Here is a 24,322-nt window from a genome sequence, read left to right on the forward strand (position 1 = left end):
AAACACATAGAAAAATAGAAAGTTTTAGACGATTTTGTAGATATCAGACTGGGCATATTATTTAAATCATGTCCATATCTAATTGTAATGACTTGCAACAGAATCTGAGAACTGAGATTTGTATTATTTCATTCATAATTTTTGGTTAATAAATGGAAAAGATAACGAATGTATGTACTGTATCGCGTTTTTTAAATGAAACAATGCATTTTGCGATTAAAATGCAGACATTATAGCAAATAATACAGTAATAGTAGATAATTAGAAAGAAGTAGGGAAAAAACTTACTATAACAGCATGGAAAAGAATTTATGAAGAATTGTGTTACTGGAATAAGCTTCTTTGTGTATCACGAAGTGCATCAGGGAAGGATTCTTAAACAAATTTCGTAAAAAATTACTATCTATCAGATAAATACAATACGAGATTCGAAGAATAATTAATATCAACAAAAACATAATTATTTCATAAGAACATAATATTCAATTATGGAAATAATTATACGTTCAGTTCTGTAATTAGTAACCATTATCGATGACCGACTTTATTCTTGGTTCTCAATAAGCATTACCTTTGATGAAAACATTTTTTAGCGGAAGAAAATAAAATAGGCAGAACGACCTAACTTTTGTATAAAAAATATAATTAATACGTTTAATTAAAACTAAAACATAAATATGTATATCATCACTCTTACGTTAATATAAATGAAAAATATAATAAAAATAAGAAAAAAGAAAAAGAAATAAGAAAACTGTATTGGTTTCTACGACTTACTTCCACATGTGGAATAATTTATCTGGTTGCCGTATGACCCATCCTAGGGACAGAACAAAGTTAATAGATTAAAATAATCCACAGAAAGTTTTTAATTCATAAAATTTACAGGTATAAAGTGTTTATCCTGAATAAATCCTTTTTATAAAAAATTGCAAGTTAACTTTCGAATAACCAGATTTTATATTTTATCTAGCAACTAGCACATCTTAACAATTGCACAAACGCTTGCTAAACACAAACATTGTAACGTTTAAATAGGCAAATATTCCGTAGCACGTCCACACTCCCGCGTTTAAAATATGAAAGACTGTCGAACAATACCGTGCCTAATAAAGGCAGATTCGTACTGCTTGTTCATTGTCTACGCTCCTGGACTGTAAGCGAATCCTGTACGCTGCGCAAATGTCTCTGCGCCGATTATATAAGGTTGTCCGAAAAGTGCCTTTCCTTTACAGTCACGTCTTTTACAACAACGCATCTTTATACAAACATAAAACCTAATGTCACAAACGTTGTGATTTTTATCGTGATAAAACAAAATGGATCGTACGTAATTCGATAAAATAATATAAAACGAAAGATGTTGTGCATCCATTATTTCCTTATAAAACGAAACAAATTTTTCGGACAACCTAATATTTCAATTTTACTACAATAAAATAACGACTGTACATTTCGCAAATTGTCACTATTACGCGGCTGATTTTTATATAGATGTTATATATCAAAGTGGATAAAATATGTAAATGCAAAATATATTCAAACTATGTAATAATTGTACAATATTTTACAGAAAATAGTTAATTTAATGATTGTTCTCCCGTGAAGCGTAAGTAATGTTAGAGATATTTGGCAAAAAATGGAGGCTATATCTGCAATCTCCACTAAAAATTGTGTAACTGCTACACACCTACGTAAGTATGATACATAGCATAACCGCTACAATGCTTATAGCTATATCGAAGGAGATACTCTATACGTAACTATTTTCTAATCTTCACTATGACCCTGGGGAACAGTGTATACAAAGCTGTATTATACATGTACGATGTATATATACATATTTTGCTCACTGTCAACAATATACAAGAAGGGTACTTTTACGTATCCCCACAACAATTTTTTAAAAGCAATTTTTGTATCTCAATACTTCAGATAGAGGAGGTAATACCAGAATTCTACGACATATTTTGTTGTACGTAACGAATATAGCAGGGACAGATTTAGCAAACAAAAAAAGAAGTTTATATGATATAAATATACATATACGTGTGTGATCTTATTTTCGAGTTATTTATGGTTTATTCTGCTACTATTCATCTTTACCAGTTGTAGAGTGATACATTGAAGTCAATTCATAAGTGAGAATTTTTTATTGCATAAAGACGAATAAAAATTTTCTCTATAATGTATCGAACATAATTATTTAGGAAAAAAAACGGACGAATAAATGTTCTCTTTAAAGAAAAAATTACTGAATAATGAATAAGAATGAGAATAAAATTTTAAATAATAAATTATTTAAGAAGTTGCCGACAGCTTGAATTTCCACGATATGCTGTAGGAATCAACATTTCCAACAACTTCTTCCTTGGCATTTTACCGCCGCTCGGTCTTAGTTTCCGAGATATTCGCAAAAACTGTCGGTAATACTACATGTGTATCTTTAATAGAGTCGCAAGCATAGCTGACACGTTCGCCGCTTTGTTCGTCGTATTGCTTGGTGATTTGTTTATTTACATTCATTAGACATTGATGTTTTTGTCTTTGAACTCTACTTTCCGAATCCAACAATAATTAATTATTTACAACTGCGTATTCAAGACTGTAAGAATCATTGTTGATATTGGATAAATGTATTTAAGTTGAAATAATAACAATAAAATATAAAGCTTGATATAAACTGTAATTTAAAGGACTTAAATTGTTCTAAACCTAACTCATACCATTAATAATAATAATTTTTATTACGCAGTTCTGCAAGCGGCTATAATTCGAAAGATCTGTGGAACACCCAAGTTCGTCCAGTTTTCTTTTACATATTGCATGTAAATGGAAGATGACAGTTAGGTTTACATTAGCTTTCTAAATTCGGCCACTGCAAAGTAGTTGACAAACAATACGAACATATACGGTGCTACAGACACACAATTATATGTATCATTCACCGTAGTGGTGGTACCGACAGATTTTTGCAAAGATCTCGCAAAGCAAGGCCGAATAATGGTAACATGCAAAGGAAGCAGATGTTCAAAACGTCGATTTCTACGATATAGTGAAATATCACCGAAACCCACGCTGCCAGCAGTTTTCTATATAATAGCCAAATTTTATTCGTTATTCCGTATTCGACAGATTCCCGATTTTAGGATCCTGATGTACAGAGCATCCCAATTTAACCTATAAATGCGAATTGCTCGTAAACTGCCCGCCGTGTAAGAAATATGTTGAGACAGGAATTTAATGGTTTCGCAGGTGTAATTAGTCTTTCTGTAAATAAACGTATAAGGGTCACATTTCCTATAAAAAATGAATATCCGATACATGTAAATTCTGTGGAATTTAGAACACCAACCGACGGCTTGACTTTTCCTGTGTTTACTGCGAGTCGGTCGAATGATATAAATAGAGAATAGGAGAGGGGGGGGGGAGAGAATAAAACAGGATTTCGAGAAGCGAAGATGGAGAACAAAGAAAAAGAAAAGCAAGTTAAAAGTTAGAAAGAGAAAGAGAAGAGGGATTAGAAGCGGAGTATTTAGGAGATACGGAAGAAGACTTAAAAAATCGATTCTTGCGTTTTCACGAATTAATCGCCTGATTTCCAAAAATATTGCAACATTACGAATCGATTTTCTCCACACCGTGCCGTTAAAGGTTATTCCCCGTATCACCATTAACGAAGACACGAAAGATGAAAAAATAGAGTGTATAGAATCCATAAGGAAAATGCAGGATGAAGTTTTTTTTTTATTATTTATTTATTTAAATTTTACAATTTTACAATTTATGCCAGCCAATTTACAATCGACTGCCAGCCGGTTTGGGTGCGTTGCTATTCTTTCTCTGTACCTTCTTGCACTTCTGTTAATCTCCTCCTTGACCGTTGGTATTCCCAGGTCTTTCCGAATGTCCTCGTTTCTAACGTACCATGGCGCGTTTGCTATTGTTCTGAGTATTTTAGATTGCATTGCCTCTATTTTGGTTATATGGCTCATTGCTGCTGTTCCCCATAGTGCTATTCCGTATGTCCCGATTGGTTTTATGACCATTTTATATACTTTTAGTTTGTTTTCTATGCTTAGTTTGGATTTTCGACTTGTTAGCCAGTACATTTGTCTCCTTGCCATCTGTATTTTGTCTATTGTTGCTTTAATATGCTGTTTCCATGTGAGTCGTGTATCTAAGTGGAGTCCTAGGTATTTGACTTGCCTTGTTTGTATTATGTGTGTGCCGTTTAGTACAATGTTTGGTGGTATCTGTTTTCGCAGTGCGAATGTAATGTGTTTGCATTTATCAGGGTTTGCTTTAGTTTGTTTTGCTTGAAGCCACTTTTCTATTTTTGTGATATGTTCTTGTAGTAATGTAACTGCTATTGCAGGGTTAGTGTGCCTGACTAGTACAGCTGTGTCATCCGCGAATGTCAGCATTTTGCTATTGTTAGTTGTTGGTATGTTGGCCGTGTATAATGTGTATAAAATTGGTCCTAGGACGCTTCCTTGCGGAACTCTTGTCTTGATTTCTTTAACTTCAGAGTATGTGTCTTTGATTTTTACTATGAAGGTTCTGCTGCTTAAGTATGATTTCATTAATTGGTATATCTGCCCCGGGAACTGTTTCCTGATTCACCACGTTGGGTGCATTACGAAAGGCACAAGACACCAGTGAGGATATTATAGAAAGCGCAGGGCACCAGTGAGGATATTATAAAAAGTACAAGCACTACACTGGGAGTATTATAAAAGGCGCATACACTACACTGGGAGTATTATAAAAGGCGCATACACTACACTGGGTATATTACTATGACCACAATGCGGTGTTAATGATTCTCAGAGATCAATGTGCTCGCATCGTTATTATCACTGTCGCTGTCATGACCGCAGACGTCCAACTCAGCAGGCGAAAGGTTTTTCAAGATTTTACCATTGATTAGGTCGATTCCTGGTGCTTTATTATTTTTTGTTTTCTCGATTATGTTTCTGATTTCTTGTGCTGTTTTTTTGGGTATGGTGTAGTGATTGTCAGTTGGTGTACTAGTGGTTAGCGCATCCTCGTCCGTATGACTATTATGGTTGCTGTTGTTGATGTTATGTGGGGTGAATGTGTTGCGTAGGTAGTTGGAAAATTCTTCAGCTTGCTCTTCGTTGCGTCTTGCCCATGTGTTGTCTGCTCTTCTGATTGCTGGGTCTAGTTTTATTGGCTTCTTTATTTTTTTGTGGCTTTCCATAGGGAGTAGTTGGAGTTCTTCGTGCGCAGATAGTGACTCTATGAATTTTGTGAACTCATTCTTATTGTGTTCTTTTATTTTGTTTTTAATTTCTTTTGCAAGTTTATTTAGATGTTTTTTATTTTCTTTTGATCTATGTTTTTGCCATTTTGCTTTCACTTTTCTTTTTTCTCCAATTATTTCGAGGATTAGTTGATTCAAGTATGGTAGTTGCCCATGCTGCTTCCTGAATAGTTTCTGTAAGTGTTGTTACTGCTTGTTCGAGGTGTTCAGGTGTTTTCAATGGGATGTTATAGTTGATTTTGTTCTCGATTATTTCTTTAAATGTTTGCCATTTGGTGGTTTTATTGCATAGTGTCTCTGAATTGTTATAAGTATTGGTTTGTTTCTGTATGTAATAATTATGCGTGTATGATTGGAGCTAAGCTCAAGACTGGGTGCTATATTTAATTTATTTGCATTTAGTCCCTTTGTAACTGTAAAATCAAGTAGGTCAGGTATTTTGCTCAGGTCTGTCGGCCAGTATGTCGGTCTTCTTGTGGATAATATATTGAGGTTATAATTTCTGATGTATTTTTCCAAGGTTCTGCCTCGAGGTGTGGTGATTCTTGATCCCCATAGTGTGTGCTTTGAGTTATAGTCTCCCGCTGCAATATACTTGTCACCTAAATGTTAAAAGTACTCTTCCCACATTTGTGATGTAATTTTGTGTCGCGGTGGTACACATACTGCTGACAACTGTAAATAGTTGCTGCTAGTTTGTACTGTAACGGTGGTTGCTTGGATATATTCCTTACAAATTTGGCTGTGTAAATGGTGTTTAATGTCGTTTCTTATTATTACTGCGGTCCCTCCGTGTGCTTTTCCTGAGGGATGCTTGGTATCATATATGGTGTAGTACGGAATTTTTAAATAGCTTTTTTAGTGAAGTGTGTTTCTGAAGCAATTAGTATATCGATATTATTGTTGTACAGGAATCTTTTAGTTTCTAGGGTCCTTTGTTGTAGGCCGTTAGAGTTCCAGGCTGCTATTTTAAGCGTGTCCATTTTTATTTTTTGCTTAGCGTGTTTGTGAGTAGTTTTAGCATGAGTGTTATCTGCTGTGTTTGCTGTCTGAGGAGTTCGTTTTGTTCGCTTATCATTTTTGGGAGTATTTCGGTGCTTTTTATGGAATGTTTTATTAACTCTTTGATTTCTGTAGCGCCGTTGCTGTGGTTGTTCTGTTCTTGATTGTCTAAGGGTGACGACCGGTTGACTACTTGCGCGTAGCTTCGTTGGTGTTAGTATGGTTATTGTTCATTACATGCTGTGTATGTGGTGTTGACATAGATTCTGTGTTGTCCTATTGCGTGTGGAAATTGTTGTGTGTCCTGTTCCGAAGCGGCGGAAAAAGTTTGCTTTGTAGTTGTTTTCTGACTACGCAGCCTTTGTAACTCGCTGGGTGATTTCCACCGCAATTGTGACATTTTACGTCGTTTATTTTTCCCGTGTATGGGCAGTTCGCTGTTAGGTGCTTTTCTGCGCATTTGACACACGCCGGGTTCCTGTTGCAGTAATTTTTAGTGTGCCCGTATTGTTGACACCGCATGCATTGTGGTATGTCTTTTTTATGTCAGGGTGGCTCGACTGTGATTATTGTGTTTGAGATTTTTTTAATTTCAAATATTTCTTTGTTGTTGCTTTTCGGTTCTAGCTCTATTAGGAATAGCGGTAGTGGTTGCTTAGTCTCAAATCTGGTTATGTTGTTGATCGTTCTTACCTAGTGTCCGATCTTGGCCAATTCCTCTCATATTTTGTTTGTATTTGTTTTAGGGTGTAGACCTCTGATTATTGCTTTGTAGCTCTTGTCGGATTTGGGTTGGTAAGTATGATACCCAGCGTTTTTTTCCTTTAGCGCTTTCGTTACTTTTCTGTAGGTTTCTGGGGTATTGGTTTGTACTTTTACCTGGTCCAGTTTGAGCCGTTTGATAGTGTAGTTTTCTTTTCCTGCCGTGCTGTTTAGCAGATCAATGAGGGGGTCTATTATTTTTGCGTCTATGTAGATTGGTGGTGGCTTGGGAGTGTGTGTTTTTGGTTTTTCTGTAGGGTCTGTGTCCATCTCTTCTGTCAGTGAGCTGAAGGAGTTTTGTGTAGGAATTTCTTGTAGCCATTGTTGTCTTTCTGTTTCTGTGGTCCTCCTATCGTTTGTGTTTGTATTTATTTTTCTTTTTTTGCTGGGAGTTACAGTCTTCCAGCTTTCGTTATGTTGTGGTAAATGCTTGTTGGTATTGCTCTTTCCGTCGTCTTTTTGTATTATTTCCATTGCTATTTCTTTTGTATTTGAGCAGTCCTGCACTTCACTTGTTGTTTTAATTGGGCTCTGTTGGTCTACTGCCCTGTTTATAGCGTATGTTTCTCCTTTGCTTACTATCTACAGTGGGATCCGTTATAACGAGACATGATAAAGTGCACGCGTACCGAGTGAAAATTCAAAGTCGCTTTTCTCGAAAACAAAGCCTGAAACCAAAAATTTTTATTCTATATTTTCGACTTCTTTTTTCACGTAGAATCACCCTTTTTCCGCTTGTACCACCAGTTACCAACCACCCTGTATATATCTTGCATAGCACCCTGCATATTTACTGCATATTGTAATGCATAAACTTCTGTAGCCTAACAAGAAGAGGTCAGCGTCGTTGGATCATTGGTTCTGACAAAAATTTTTCTTATGAATCTAGGGCAAAAATAAACACACCCATATTCTGATGTTTTAGTCAATACCCATTATTTGGAAAGATGTTAAATATAATCAGTCCATATTGTGGAAACAATAAGTTCCTATTAATTCTAGATTCATGGGGTGGACAAACAGATGCTGCTTACTTTAATAGTACTCTTACAAATGACGATGGAAATTGTATATCAATATCAGAAATTATTCCGCCACATTGTGGTTCCTATTACTATCTCTATGACATTTACTTTTTCCGCCAAGTACACTTTTTATGAACAGATTATAAAATTCGCAATTTATAAATATCAAGTGAATTCTCGAAAGATGCTAATTAAAAAAATGTTACCGTTAATTTTTTATTATTTTATTAAATAATATAAATATTCGTACATTTAATTGTTAATTTCCTATTAATCCAATATAGGATGCAGCAGTTTACTATAGTATTAGTATGTAGCGGCATGAGTCATAGAACGATTCGAACCGGGAGCTACTCATATTGTTGTACCTCGAAGTATTAACGCTGTTTTGCATTTGCGAAGTTCTAGAATAAACGAACTCCAGACAAAAACAGTATCGCTGTTATGAATAATCGTCAACCTGAACCAAATATGACCTTCTATAAGTCCGCCGGACAATATAAACAAAAGAACATTCTCTCTAGGACAGTTTAGAAAGCGAACCAGTATAGTGAAGAATATAGCTAATTATCATGACGAGTCACACGAACGACAATTACAACCGACCTACACTATCTCTGTATCTGCACTTGAAATAATTTCAATATAATTGACTATTACAAATTTCCACTCGTCTCTTTAATAATCAATACGTTTAATATCACCTCAAATGTAAGAAATAAGTAAATATATTTTTGTTAATATTGCGAAATTTTTTTATTTCTACTGTATCCTCTTATCATTATTGTATGAAGATCATAAGTATCACAATGGAAATTTTCAAGTTAACCGCGACTGAGGAAAGCATGGCAGTGAGATCAAACGATCAAGTCCTTCTCACAGCTTTTGTTTCGATTACCGTGGTATTGTGTTTCATACATTTTTATCACAATATGTTACGATCCATAGAGAATACTATTTGCGTGTTTCACGTCGATTGTACGAAGCAATTCGAAGGATTTGTGAAACGATCACTCGTAGAAATTGTGCTACTAAAACACATCAGCTCATGCGTCACTACTGACTCAGGAGTTTCTCGCAAAACATAACATTTACAGTCACCATATTCACCTTGTGGAGGTTTATGTGTAGAGGATAGTTAGTATGTGAGGTTTAAAGGACGAGATTGTCCGTTGTTGAAACCATCGAATATATTTGTCGGGTTTACATTAGAATTAGGGTTAGGGGCGTGAAACGAATCTTCGTTTGGGTTACACATTGTCGTTATGCAATAGAGAACATATTGACTAGTGCAAATACGATTATTATAGAACCGGACAAGTAACCGTGGTAGTTAGGTACTCGAGAAACTAACGACAATGATCCTAGGTTCTATAACGAATCCGCGGTCGACGGGATGATAGATGAACGTACTCACAAAACCTAAGTCGGATGCGTAATATTCCCTGGTCGTAAGGGGTTACTCTTTTTCATCGATGAGATCGCGAGCGGGAATGCTTTTCCCGTCCCGATGATGTCACAGAGGAAAACTATATTGGGGTGTGTCTAAGGACACGAGATCATCGGATTCGTCGAGAAAAGCCTTCGTTCAGAAAGTAAGGGAAATTGGCGTTGCTGCTAATTGGTCAATCTCCATACCGGTGGTTAGAAAAAGATGCTAACCACCCTCGAGGGAAAGTTGCTAGTGGGAGACACCGCTCGTTGAAAAATAGGTCTCCCCTATTTTCCCGTAGTTGGGACAAAGACTGTTTGTCTGTTTGAAGGACTTTAGTTGACTAAATCTTAAGATTTATAACGGGCCCTCGGGCTAGCTGAACGTGTACTGCGGAGACGCATCGGCATCTGGCAACCATCTTACTCGAAGTATAGGGTCTGCGTGTGGCGAGCTACGGGACAGAGACCGTTGGAATGTTTACTGTCGAGTGTTACAACTATTTCCTTTTTTAAGGAGAGCTATAGAATTATTCCATGCCTTTGTTAGACAAAGCGTTCATCCCGTGACCGCGGCTACGTTCGGCAACTGGCTGTCTCCTCGAGCCCAAGTTCATTATCATAACTCTCGAACAATTACAATCGGATTGAATAACTACAATTGTTTAATTACAGCTACAGTATACTCTAGGTTACAATGTTGCGGGATTAATCAAAATTCCAAAGACTCCGGTGTTCTTTCATCTCCGACATATCTAAAATAATAAATTAATGTACAGCCTGTATACGTGAGTCGTTAGTACAAAGTATAAATAGCAAAATAAAATCGCGGATTAATACTCGTTAATGCTCGTCGCGTAACTCGGTAGATACTCGTGATATTCGGAGATACTGTAGATATTGTAGATACTTTGATGGTAGTAGTCGCCGCCGGTGAAAAGAAGATGCGCGTTTCGTCCCGGGGGCATAGATTCTAGCTATTTTACTATAATCATTAACAAATGATATAAAGTATTTCTCTCCATTTAATCTGGTAGTCTTAAATGGACCGCACACGTCTGTATGAGCAATTTCCATTATCTCCCTATTTTGATTATTTTTGAAATGTAATTTATGCATTTTGCTTTTTATACACATTTTACATTTCAAAAATTCCTTTTCAAATTTATCCGGTATACCTGTCACTAGCTGCTCTTTACTCAAAATATTTAAGTATTTAAAATTTACGTGTCCTAGCATCCTATGCCATCTTTCTTTTTTACTCATACCACTAGGTTCGGCACTGTTTACTAAGTGCTCCATTCCTTTCAATATACCCTTCATTTTATGTATTCCGTTGTCTTTGACCGCTATAACTGTGGCACCGAATACAGTTGTTTATTACCCTTTTAACTTTTTCCTCCATGTTGGGAAACCAATAATCTCTTTTGAGTATTATCATCGTTTTAGCACTACTAAAATGTCCCTGTTCATGTGCCATTTTGATAATGTCCCACTGCATCGACTTCGGCACAACTATTCTCTCATCTCCCTCGGTCTCCCGATATAAAACTCCATTTTTCGTTAACGAAAAGTTTTTTTTCCCTCTCTTTATCTCTTTATCTCTTTATCTATTTTCTTTATCTCCTGATCTTCCTCCTGAGCCTTGCGAACTCGATCAATCAAACCGCCTCGGCCTTCCTGTACTAATAACACTTCTACTATATTCCGACTAAGCGCGTCCACATGACGCATCGCCGTACCTGGTCTATGCTCTATTTTATAATCAAATTGTTCAATCAAAGTGCCCAATGCGCCACACGCAAACATACATCTTTCTTTTTTAACGTCCACACAAACGCGTTACAATCTGTCACTATTTTAAACGGTATATTTAATAAATAAACACGAAATTTCTTTAACGCTTTAACTACCGCTAATATTTCTAACTCGTAACTCGTATATTTTTCTTCCGCGGAGGACGTCTTCCAACTGGCATAATATATAGGATGAAATTTACCGTCATCGGCACTTTTCTGTAACAATATTGCCCCTAATCCTTCTTTACAAACATCAGTATGTAATTCAGTTTCAGCTCCTACTTGATACAATCTAAGTACCGGGTTTTCAATCAAGGCTTTTTTTAATTTCTCAAATGCTTCTTTCTCTAACGGTCCAAATTTAAATCCGACGTTGTTTTTTAATAATTCCGACAACGGTCGCGCAATCACGGCATACGATTCTATGAATTTACGGAAATATCCCGTTAAACCCAAAAAACTCTATACCTGCTTAGTCGTCTTGGGTTCTGGATATCTTGACACTGCTAACGTCTTCTGCTGTGAAGGTCGTATTTGACCATTTTCAATGATGTACCCGAGATAATTCACTTGTTTGACCAAAAAACTACATTTCCGCCAGTTAATTATTAGTCCATACTCACTCCCGGTTTTTAACACTTGTCTCAGTTTTTCAATTGCTTCACTCTCGGTCTCTGCAGGAACTATAAGATCGTCTAAATACGCCAACACAATTCCTTCGTTGATTAAAGGTCGAAACACTGCACGTACATGTCGCTGAAACACTGCAGGTGAATTGCACAATCCGAAAGGTACTCTTATAATTTCATAATGTCCATCCGGAACCACAAAAGCTGTGTATTTAATACTATTCTCGCACTTCACGAATTCGCTTAACACTATTTCTACGTCACAGCAACACAATGAACTCCTCTCGATCACGATTAATCCAACTCTGACAGCATTACCACGCTCATTTTTCCTGTAACAAACCTTGGTAACGCTCACAACACTCCTTGACAACATTAACATATCTCACCAACGTTTATAAACAATCAGCCACGTCTTTCGCTAACGTCACACCATCCCACATGTATATCGCTGAAGTGTCTAACGAACCATCAACATCCCAACGGTCCTTCCACCGAAGGTTGGAGATTTATGAAACAGTTAATTCGGTTTCTTAATTTTGATATATTGTTTTTCCCTTCGACCCAAATTTCATTTAACCGAGTATAAGCATCCTTTAAAACAGGGGCACCTCGGTTTGTCTTTCGATTTCATTAATGAGGCATTGCTTCCACTTGTGAACCGTTTCTTCGCTATTATCGCTTGTTTCCTGGCCCGTAGACGCCATGGATAGTTCAACGAGATCGCACACGCCCTCTCTCATTGAGGCTTCCTCCTGAAGGTGCCCTTGGACATTAGCAATCTTTAGCGTTTTTCTCTTATTTCTAATTTGTTACGCTGTTTTAGTTGTTAAAATTTTGTTAATTTCAACTTTGTGGTATTTATGATTTTTATAAATTACATCCAATTCCTTCAAGAGATCAACCTCATCTGCTTTCCACACTCTACCACCTGCCGCATTAATAGGCGGGGTCCGTTCCCCTTCTTTTTATATTTCTCACGGCAGGGTGCGCGTGTCGTTCATGGGTCGAAGGACCTCTTTGGAATCCCAAGCTCCTGGGGCAAGCGTCACATTTGAATTGACCCTCACCATGTTCCGTGCGGTCCGTACATTTACGAATATGACACTGTGCACCATGGAGCTTAGGGAAACTTTTGTCACATTTGATATAGCCCCATTGAATGGCGGTCTCTACAAGGTGTTCAATAAGATGCCTGTTCAGATCTTGCAGCGTCATGAAAAGTAGGTGTATTTCCCTCTTTTCACAGACTGGAGAGGCAACTTTATCTCCCATTAATGCGACTAAAATTTTGAAGTAACTTATGTCCAGGGACGTTGCTGGTTCGTCATCTGTGGTCCCCTTCAAAGCTGATAAATCCGCCACAGGTCTTCCGGAACCGACAAGCGCTGCGTCCGAGGCTTGTATATGTCGGAGACGAAAGGACGCCGGGGCCCCTCTGGAACTTCAGGACAACACCCTAACATTGTAACCTAGAGCCTACTATAGCCGTAATGAAACAATCGCAGTTATCCAAACCGATAGCAATTGTACGGGATTAGTGACGGCGGGCCTTGGCTCGTGGCGACAGCCCGCCGCCCAACGTAGCCGCGGTCAACGGGACGGGCGCTCCGTCTAACAAAGGTGCGGAGCGGTGTTATGACCCCCATTAAAGGACCTACCCATAGAGGTATCGGACAGTAAAACATGCTAACGGTTCCTTAGGACAATGAATACCTGATGTTGAGGCACGCACACAGCACAAGTCTGGTTAGCCCGAGGACCCGCTATAAAACCTGGGTTTTTCGGCAATTAAGATGTGTGCAAACGGACAGGCAGCTTTTGTCTCAAATTGACCAATCGACAGCGACGTCGATCCGAGGATCTTGTACTTAGACACCCCACCATAGTTGGCCTCAGTAGCGTCATTGGGGCGAAAATTCATTCTTTCCCGAGATCTCATCGGCGAAGGGAGTAGCACACGTTTGAGTTAGAGCAAGTATACCTACCCTCCCGTTGACTGTGGATTCGTTATCGAACCTAAGACCACTATCACTAGTGTCGCGAGGGCCTAATCGCCGCTGTTGATTGTCGAATCGGTAGTGTTCATACTCGTTGTATCAGGCCGTATCTTCGTTATAACACAACCCTGGCCAACTCCAAAGGAGGTCTATCAAACGACCACCTGTTCCTGACTCTTCTCCGACATATATTTTCTGTGTCGAATTAGGCAATTATTATTTGCGTATTATCGTGTTTCCTTTCCATATTCCAAATCATAAGCCTTAGTCGCTCCAGTCTTCATCATCCAACAAAGGAACGAGTTCAATTAGCAGTTGGTTGTTTGCTTCATTTATTTACGGTTTTAACCAACCGTTAATCGGTTAGCCGATTCTTAATTGCGTCGTCTTTGGCTCCTTCGTCGCCGCATCCCATTTAGCCATGCCCACCGCATTCGGGGGACTATTCCCCACGCTGATGCGATGAGCATGTTACCGGTGGTACCACTAGGAGGTAGCTGCGACTTGGGCCGACAAGACCGAAGTCTTGCCTGCCCACGAGTAACTATGACACTCTTATTGCCCACGGCACGCCGTTTGTCGGCAGCATGCCGCCTTTGGGGCTCAAGAGATCACAACACGCGGCCAACCCCAGCGGTGCATTACTTTTGGAGTATACGCATAGGCCCAGCGGCGTATTGCTTTCTCAATAACGTCACTAATTATGACGAGGCATTTGGTTGTTCCTGTGAGACTTCAATGAAGTTTCATATTTCAGAGGTACCCCCTCGTAAGGATTGAAACTTAAGTTAACTTTAAAATTGACATAGTCAACAGTAAAGCCATCATTAATAAATAAATAAATAATTTATATTCATTTTAAGTTCATACGTACAATTTATATGTACATGTACAATTTGAAAATTAATTAATAAATAAATAATAGTAAATAAATTAAATGAATAATGATTGCATTTTATTCGTCTAAAAATAAGTTGCACATCTCCACAGAGCTTCTCAATACGTATAAAACCATTGTTTTCGTGTCCTTATTAGGAATCCCCATCATTTTTAAGTTATTTACAGTTTCCGGCGTTATAGCTCCTCTGCTACCAAGCACCGCCGGCAGAACGCCTCCCTTACGGACGCCATATCTTTTCTTTAATTCTTTAGGCCAAGACGAGTACTTGTCGACCTTTTCTTTGGCTGCTTTTTGGAGATAATCTCTATTCTCGTAGCGGACAGTAACGTCGACTACGAGGAGCCGTTCCCCGTTTTTCACCACGAGGTCCGGTTTAAATAGATTTTCCCCAATCTTAATAGTAGGCTCGACAAATACTTCGTTCCTGTCTTGTAGCTTTTTAACGAGGAGAGCTTTTACCTCGTCATGTCTTTTAATTTTTAAGCCCTTTGTATGCTAGCATAGCCCCCAAATGTGCCCTAGGGTCTCGAGCTGGGCATAACGCCTTCTGCACATTATATTAATCTTTTTGTCGGCTCTTGCTAGAACTACTTTGGTGCCAAAGGTATTAGTTCGTAACCTAATGGTGTCGATAAAGCGAGACGGCTTCAACAGGTGGTACTATTTGAGCCACACGTTGCCAAGTTTTTCCCTTGCGAAGTGAGCCACCCCGTGGCCTTGACTCCGCAAGCCGGCCCATTATTTAATATGCTCGTTTTTCAGCCTCCTCTTGGCCTTTTCAATGTCCGCAGAAGTAGCGGGCCAATTAATCCTCAGGGAGTTAGCGATCTTTTTGAGTTTCAATTCTGTGCTCTCGTTAATAGGACTAGACGCTGCTGGATCTAGTGAATTTTTCATATTTATTCCATTCTTAAGGGTACCGAGTTTCACAAGGTGTTCGAACCACTGTAACCCTAGTCCACCACTATTTTTGGGCGTGTAAGAGAACCCAACCGCAGTAGAAGGTGTTAAATGTAAAATTGCTTTGGCCTCTTGCCTGATTTCATTGTCCAAGACTTTTAAAACTCCCTCGCTAGGCGAATTAATCAACATGTTATATATGTAGCGAGGGAATATATATTTAAGCAGAAGCTCCATTTTCTGGTCCGGCTTTAACGATAGTTTGCTTACTCTCTTAATTGTGCCAGTATTTCTGGCACAATAATGCCACATTGCAGGCCTTTCCATGGTCCAATTTTTGTGCCGAGATACCTGAAGGTTTCCTCGGGTGCGATGTTCGGTATCCTTTTATTATTAATTTCTATCTCTGGATCCCTTACATACCAGGTGTCCTTCTTTGAGACCACCTGGAATGTTTGACTTTTCTCTCCAGAGATACTCATCCCAAGACCCTCCAGGTATTCTTGGACCATAGATAATGGACCATTGGACCATTGTACCAATAGTTATCAGCCGCTAGTTCTCGACCTTCTTTAAATCCTCATTTAAAGGCTTGGGTATAAACACGGTCCTGTTTTCTCTCCAACTCTCCGGATAGTGAGAAATATAAAATAACATATATATGTCGGAGATGAAAGGACATCGAAGCCTCCCCTTTGGAATTTCGAGATAACCTCCTAATACCATAATCTAGATTCTACCATAGGCGTAATTAAACAATTGTCGTCTTTCGATCCGATTGTATTTGTTCGAGAGTTGTGATAGTGAGCTTGGGCTCGAGGCGACAGCCAGTCGCCGAACGTAGCCGCGGTCAAGGGATGAACGCTTTGTCTAACAAAGGTACGGAGTAATTCTATAGCTCTCCTTAAAAGAAAAATTCGTGGCGGCACGCGACAGTAAACATTCCAACGGTTTCTGTCCCGTGGCTCGCCACACGCAGACCCTATTCTTCGAGCAAGATGATTGTCAGATGTCGATGCGTCTCCGCAGTACATGTTCAGCTAACCCGAGGGCCGTTATAAACACTAAGATCTAGTTACCTAAAGTCCTTCAAACAGACAAACAGTCTTTGTCCCAACTACGGGAAGATAGGAGAGACCTATTTTTCAACGAACGGCGTCTCCCACCAGCAACATTCTCTCGAGGGCGGTTAGCATCTTTTTCTAACCACCGATATGGAGATTGACCAATTAGCAGCAACGCCAATTTCCCTCGCCTTCTGAACGAAGGCTATTCTCGACGAATCCGATGATCTCGTGTCCTTAGACACACCCCATCATAGATTTACTCCGCAGCATCATCGCGACGGAAAGTCATTCTCTCGTGAAGTCGTATTAGCGAGTTACTTTGTGTCTGTACGCTCAGTGGATATTCCACGTTTTAACAAAGAGTTCGACTTAGATATTGTGAGCATGTTCATCTATCATCCCGTTGACCGCGGATTCGTTATTGAACCTAAGATCATTATCATTAGTTTCTCGAGTATCTAATTACCACGGTTACTTGTCCAATCCTATAATAATCGTATTTGCACTAGTCAATGTCTTCTCTATTGCATAACGACATCGTGTAGTCCGAACGAAGGTTCGTTTCACGCCCCTAACTCTAATTCTAATGTAAACCCGACATATAAATAACGCCGCCTGAAATTCCTGTCTGTTCTCTTATTTTTGTTCTTATTATTATTATATGATTTTTTAAGAATTCCGACTTTACGTTTAGGGATCCTGCTTCCCACTATTTCGCTACCATTAAGTAACGCTCTGTACAGAGATTTGCCGACAAAATTATCAAGTTTGGCCGCTAAAATTATATGATCATCTTTAAAATCATCCCACATCTTCTTTAATTCGCAATATAACTTTTGTGTGGGAGGGGGGACTTCGGAAGTCTTCTCTGTTGTGATTTTCAAGCAACGCCGCCATTCATTTGTTGAGTCTCTCTCTAGATCCTTCTATAACATTCCAATCTGGCGCATTGCCTGAAATAACGGGATCGTACCCTCCCTTTGTCTCCTGAGTAAACTCCCGAGAGCTCACTTGCTCGTCTCTTTTTCTTAATTTGTTCAGCCGTTTTCGTGGTGAGGATCTTACTTATTTCCACATTAGGAAATTTGTGATTTTTATAAATTTCATTAAGCTCTTTCAGGTGATTCACCTCTTCTACCGTCCAAAATCTTGTAAGCTGGCGGGCCCGTTCCCCTTCTTTTTATATTCCTGACGGCAGGGCGCGCATGCCGTTCGTGAATGCCGCATTTGAATGATCCTTCTTCACTTGTACTGGTGCCTTTACACTTTGGTAAATGGTACCTTGCCCCATGAAGCTTCGTAAACGATTTTTGACAATTTATGCAGCCCCATTGGATTGGGGCATCCACATGCTGAAGACTAAGGTGCCCGTCCAGGCCTGTTAGTGTCATAAAGTAGAGGTGAACTTCTCTCTTCTCACAGATCGGACACGCAACCTTGTCCCCCACTAGCGGCACCATAATTTTCGAACTCACTTCCATAGACATAGCCAGGTCTCCAGCCATGGTCCTCTCCACAGCGGATAAATCCGCCACAGCGCCTCCGGGACCGAGAGACGCTGTGTCCGAGGCATTACAGTTTTCAGAATCGAATTTTGATTTCGCAATTTATTTGCTATCTGTATATATCCATCCACATCCCAATCATTAACCTTAACAAGCCTGTCATCATATGTCCAAGCCGGGAACAACTTCCCTCTTTAATAGATTTAAATTTATGACTTATTTTCCTCTTCACGGTTTTAACCAACCGTTAATCGGCAAGCCGATTCTTAATTGCGTCGTCCTTCGCTCCTTCGTCGCCGCATTCCAGTTAGCCCAGGCCACCGCATTCGGGGGACTATTCTCCACGCTGATGCGATGAGCATGTTACCGGTGGTACCACTAGGAGGTAGCTGCGACTTGGGCCGACAAGACCGAAGTCTCGCCTGCCCACGAGTAACTATGACACTCTTATTGCCCACGGCACGCCGTTTGTCGGCAGCATGCCGTCTTTGGGGTTCAAGAGATCACAACACGCGGCCAATCCAGCGACGCATTGCTCTTCCAGCACACGCATAGGCCTAGCGGCGTATTGTTTTCCAGCATACGCGGCTAAGATCTGTGGAATCTCGAAAACGAGGATCCATACTTCCGCGGTACTCCCTCGTAGTGACTTATAACTAATATTTGCCTTAAAATTGAAGATCAACTTACGGCACACAGTTATTGAATAAATAGACGACACTCTTTTAAGACAAAATAATTATAATAATAACGAATAAATAAGTTCGTATATACAATTCATTTAATTCGAAAGTAAGATAAATAAATAATGTTTAACAAATATAAATATAGATAACACATAATTTAAAACCTGGGTCATTTCATTAGCCATCTAAGGACATATTGCACATCTCGATGGAGCTAAGGAAAACATTCATAATTATTGTTTTGATATTCCGATTATTGATACCCATTCGCTTGAGGGTTCTTCCCGTATTGGACGTTATTGCGCCTCTATTGCTTAAGACCACGAGTAAAACTTCATCCCCGCCAACATTAAACTTTTGTTTAAGGTAATGGGACATTAAACAGGGTGGGTACTTGTCGACCTTTTCCTTTTTTGCTTTCGAGAGTTAATCTTTATTCTGGTAACGGTCAGTTACGTCGATCGCGAGAACCCTTTCCCCGTTTTTAACTACGAGGTCAGGTTTAACCAGATTACCCCCCACTCTCAAAGTAGGCGCGACAAATACCTCGTTGCATTTTCTCAAATTTTCGGCGAAGATTAGCTTCACCTCATCGTGCCTCTTCGTCCTTAGGCCTTTGGTGTATTGGCACAGTCCTAACATATGTCCAAGGGTCTCAGGCCGCGTACTCGACATCTTCTGCAAGCAACGTCTATCTTCTCGTCGGCACGAGCCAATACAGTTCTAGTCCCAAAGGTATTAGTCCTAAGTCTAAGGGCATCGATGAACCTCGATGGCTTGAGCAGATTATATTCCTCAAGCCACACGTTGCCAGTTCCATTTCTTGAGAAGTCATAAACACCTTGGCCTTGACTCCTCAATTCTGCCCATTGTTTTACATGTGAGGCTTTGAGCCTCCTCTTTGCTTTCTCAATATCCTCTAAAGAGGCTGACCAATTGATCCTTAGGCAGCTGGCCATTTTTTTGAATTTTCTGTCATAACCTTCATTAACAAGGCTCGAGACTGCCGGATCGATCGAGTTTTCAATATTGATAGCGCTCTTCAGGCTACCGAGTTTCACGAGGTGTTCAAACGTCGGCAATCCTAGCCCCCCAGAGACCTTGGGGCATAGAAAAAACCAGTGGCAGTTGAAGGCATAAGATGTAAAATTGCCTTTACCTCCTCCCTGACTTCACCATCCAACAATTTCAAGACGCTGTCACTTGGCGAACTCACGAGCAGGTGATATATGTACCGAGGAAAGATATATTTTGTTATCACCTCGATCTTCTGACATGGCTTGAGAGAGAGCTTTCTAACTCTTCCCATCACGCTCAGAATCTCGGGTACTATACTGCCACAGTGGACGCCCTTTCAAGGCCCCATCTTAGCGCCTAAATACCCGAAGGCCTCATCGGGATCAAGTGTTGGGATGTTAGCTTCCCCGAGCCTGATCGTTGGTTCTCTAACGAACCAAGTGTCTTTTTTAGCAACAACCTGCAACGATTGGCTCTTATCCCTAGAGATAGTCATACCCATGTCATTCAGATATTCGTTGAGCACGTCCACTTGGTGTTGCGCTTCCCTTTAGTCAGCACCAAGTAAAACAACGTCATCGGCAAAAGCCAGGGCAGGTACTTTCCTTGAATTACCAACGTTAACGCCATTGGTTTGCTTCTCAATCGTTTCCAGCAGCGGCTCCAAGCACAAGTTGACGCAACTTTCTCACGAGGGCGGCTAAAACCCTTCCTGGTCCACCAACCGTCTTATTATCCAATCGGAGACGGTGTCTATTGCCCTCACTTCCCTAACCAAAATTGTCATCAACAAATCCGATGGTTCCGTCTCCTTAGACACATCCACCCCTAACTTTCCTCAGACACAGTATCGTCAGTAAAACTTCACTTATTCTGTATCCTTAGAATAGTCAACATATCTTTACCGGTCGCGTACTTGATCAGTGTATACTCAATTGTGAATATTGAGTGAAAAATAAATTTAATAAAAAATAAAGTTAATAGTTGTGTTACGGCTCAGCTATCTTGTTTTCATCATATAAGCCTCAAGTTTACGTGACACTTTGGCGATTCTGCCAGGATCCATCACCTTCAAGTAAACGAAATCATGCATTTCGGACTACTGTCAACCTTGGAGATTGAGGATCAACGGACCACTAAAAGTAATTGACCGATTTGTAATGAAGGGCTGCGAGTTTTATGCGGAAACACGGGCACGTGTCATGGCACGATGGTAAATGTGGTGTAACAACTATATTACGGCTGAAATCTTTTGCAAACTGCATTTACATGGCAGAGGTAAAGAACTACACAAGTTTTACGATTAGCGATATATACAATTAACTCTTTGTTGAGTTTTAATTATGAAATGTGATTATAGTCTTTAAGTCTACGTAAATATTCAATACTTTCAAACTTTGTGTAGATTAAAGTTTTAACGAAATTATACATATCAATGTAAAGTATGTAGTTGAAAAAATACAGGAAGAGAATATCTCTTAAAATGCTTTATGCACTGAAATCTTTCAAAAGAAATCTTCCACAGTTTTACACAAGTATGCATAATACTGTATATTTTACAACCCAACAAAACGCTAAAGACATTCTTAGCTGAATAAAACATAACGTGAAACTTTCTTTTCTCTAAATGTGTGGTGTAGAATATGTGTCTTGAGAAACTACAACGTTATACATAATATGTATAATATAATACACGTTTCTTCTACGGATCAACGCTCGACAACGTTGGATATTATTACAAGATAGAAGAATTCGAAAAGACTACTATGAGAAAAAAGAAGGGAAAGAACAAAAAAAGAAACATTGAACAAGCCTTAAAAAGAGTTCAATTGATTTTACAGTAACTAAACTTGCAGTCGATATCAAGACAAAATGATTTACACGATCAGTGATCCACAAAGACAATTTAGTCGTTCAATTCAAATCAGACATCTTATATCGATTTTCACCACAAAAAATTGAATACTTCTTCACTTGTAATAGCACAGCTGCCCAAGATTTAATTACATTCCAGCAACATAGATTTAAGCATCTAAAATTCCCACATATAGATATATATGTCGTGTTCGCATTAAGAATAGGGTTAGGGGCGTTTAACGAACTTTCACTAGGATTAGCCATTGTTATTATACTATAGAGGTAATGTTTATTAACACAATCGTAAGTATTACAATGTTATCAAGTAACCGCGGTGATTAGACACTAATCCAAGTGAGATGTATTTGCGAGTAAATGTAGCAGGATACCAATCCTTGAACGACGCGTATCGCCAAGCCGTGAGAGCAACACGGGAATTGAAACAAGCAGGCGACAGAACACAATACCAACGTCCGACACCTCCGAAAAATTATAACCGAGACAACACTCGTCCCCTGAACAATAACAACAACATCGGGAACAATCGTCAAGATCGGAGATTTATATCGCCGTTGCAAAATCGTCCAAACGACCCGGGAAAAACTCTATAACGTGTAATTATTGTACAGAAAGCTGGGCATTTGGTAAAAGATTGCTACAGATTTAAAACCAGAATAGACGTTGGGATAATAGCACCTTACAAGTCGGGGCAGTCAGGCAACCAGCCAACTCCTTCGAGAGTGAAGGGCGCACCTTGAAGAAGCGACGCTGTGAATTGCCTATGAGTACCGACGCCACAATCTTCAATCATTACAATGCAGTCGTGCACGGGAACGAAGAGAATATCTGGAGAATCGACAATTAAAAGAGAAGGAAGTGGACAGAAAAAACAACTAAGAATGCGCAAGAATCGGATTCTGTTTAGGAAGAAGACCTCTCCGAATTGTTTCGATAAAGATGAACGAAACCCCGAGCACTCCAACCGCAAGAATAGTCTCCCCAAACTTGACAACTAAAACTAATTTGCTATTAGACTCCGGATCAGAAATAAATATCATTAAAAAACCTGCCTTACCCGATTCACATCGAGAGGAGATAAATCGTCAAGTTCAAGAATTACTGGCCACTGATGTCGTAGATCCATCGACTTCTCCGTACAATTCTCCGTTATGGATTGTGCCGAAGAAACCAGACTCGCGAGGAAACAAACGTTGGAGATTAGTTATTAATTATAGAAAGCTTAATGATAAAACGATCGGTGATGCTTACTCGCTCCCTAACATCACAGAAATATTAGATCAATTAGGAAGTGCGAAATATTTTTTCACGTTTGACTTGGCATCAGGCTTCCACCAGATCCCAATGGCCCAGGAGGATGCCCACAAAACGGCATTTTCAACACCGTACGGACGCTTTCAATTCAAACGAATGTCCCTTGGATTAAAAAACGCCCCAACAACGTTTCAACCCCTGATGAACTCAGTGCTATCAGGATTGCAAGGAGTAGAACTATTCATCTATTTGGACGACATAAATCGAGAAAATGCATTCAATAATTTTAAAGCAGTTCGCTGTGGAGTGCCGAAGCGTGCAGACGTGTCTCTAGTGTCCAGCGTAGTTCGAAAACAACACGTGTCGCCCAACCGTCGAAAGAGAACACAGCTAAGTGTCCCTTACCCTTTAGGGAGAAGAAAATCCCACGCACCTAACCCCAACCCGAATACTAGCCTCACAGTCTCACGACTAGTTGTTCATTCCGAATTAACTAGCTCGATGATGGCCCAGCAACCGCGACCAGGCTCTCCGGAGCAGACTCGCAGCTACCCCGTGCTACCCCCCCGTGGCAGAAGTGTAGCAGAACTCTCCGCACTAACGACGCTAACACTACAAAGAAAAGGAAAATAGAAACAGCAACGCAAATAAACACACACAACAGGTTCGCCGTATTGGAATCCTCAAACGACGCCATGGAAATCGTAGAACCGCCACCAAACCAACACTCACAGAGAATCCGCCCTCCCCCACCAATATTTGTGGACGACGTCATTGACATACAGACAATGATCAAGTCCCTAGAGAGAGATATCAGCAAGGAGGAATATAACCTTAAGATAAGCAACAACAAAGTAAAAATACTACCGACGAACCCAGAAGCTTACAGAAAACTCACCAAGACACTCAGGACCCTGAACGCCAACTTCCACACCTACCAACTCAAACAGGAAAGGCCTTTCCGGGTGGTCCTACGAAACGTACACCACTCAGCAGACATAGACGAACTAAAATACGAACTCTCAAAACTCGGCCACGAAGTCATCAACGTAAGTAATATAAGGCATAGAGTCTCGAAAGACCCGTTATCCTTATTCTTCCTAGACATTAAACAAAAACCGAACAATAAGGAAATCTACAACATCAGTCGCCTAATGAACGCGATAGTAAAGATCGGAC

The 24,322-nt window shown here is 39.7% G+C and overlaps 1 long non-coding RNA gene across 1 annotated transcript; it reads right to left on the minus strand.

Moving 5' to 3' along the window:
• Nucleotides 1-284: 284 nt before the first annotated feature.
• On the minus strand, nt 285-981 carry LOC117241189. Its single transcript, XR_004494920.1, has 3 exons — nt 887-981; nt 778-820; nt 285-374 (listed from the first exon to the last, which is right to left on the minus strand). It is a non-coding gene; the product is annotated as an uncharacterized LOC117241189 (long non-coding RNA).
• Nucleotides 982-24,322: the final 23,341 nt, after the last annotated feature.

This window comes from Bombus vosnesenskii, unplaced genomic scaffold (assembly GCF_011952255.1).
Source record: "Bombus vosnesenskii isolate JDL3184/JDL3185 unplaced genomic scaffold, Bvos_JDL3184-5_v1.1 scf7180000015363, whole genome shotgun sequence".
Lineage (NCBI taxonomy): Eukaryota > Metazoa > Arthropoda > Insecta > Hymenoptera > Apidae > Bombus > Bombus vosnesenskii.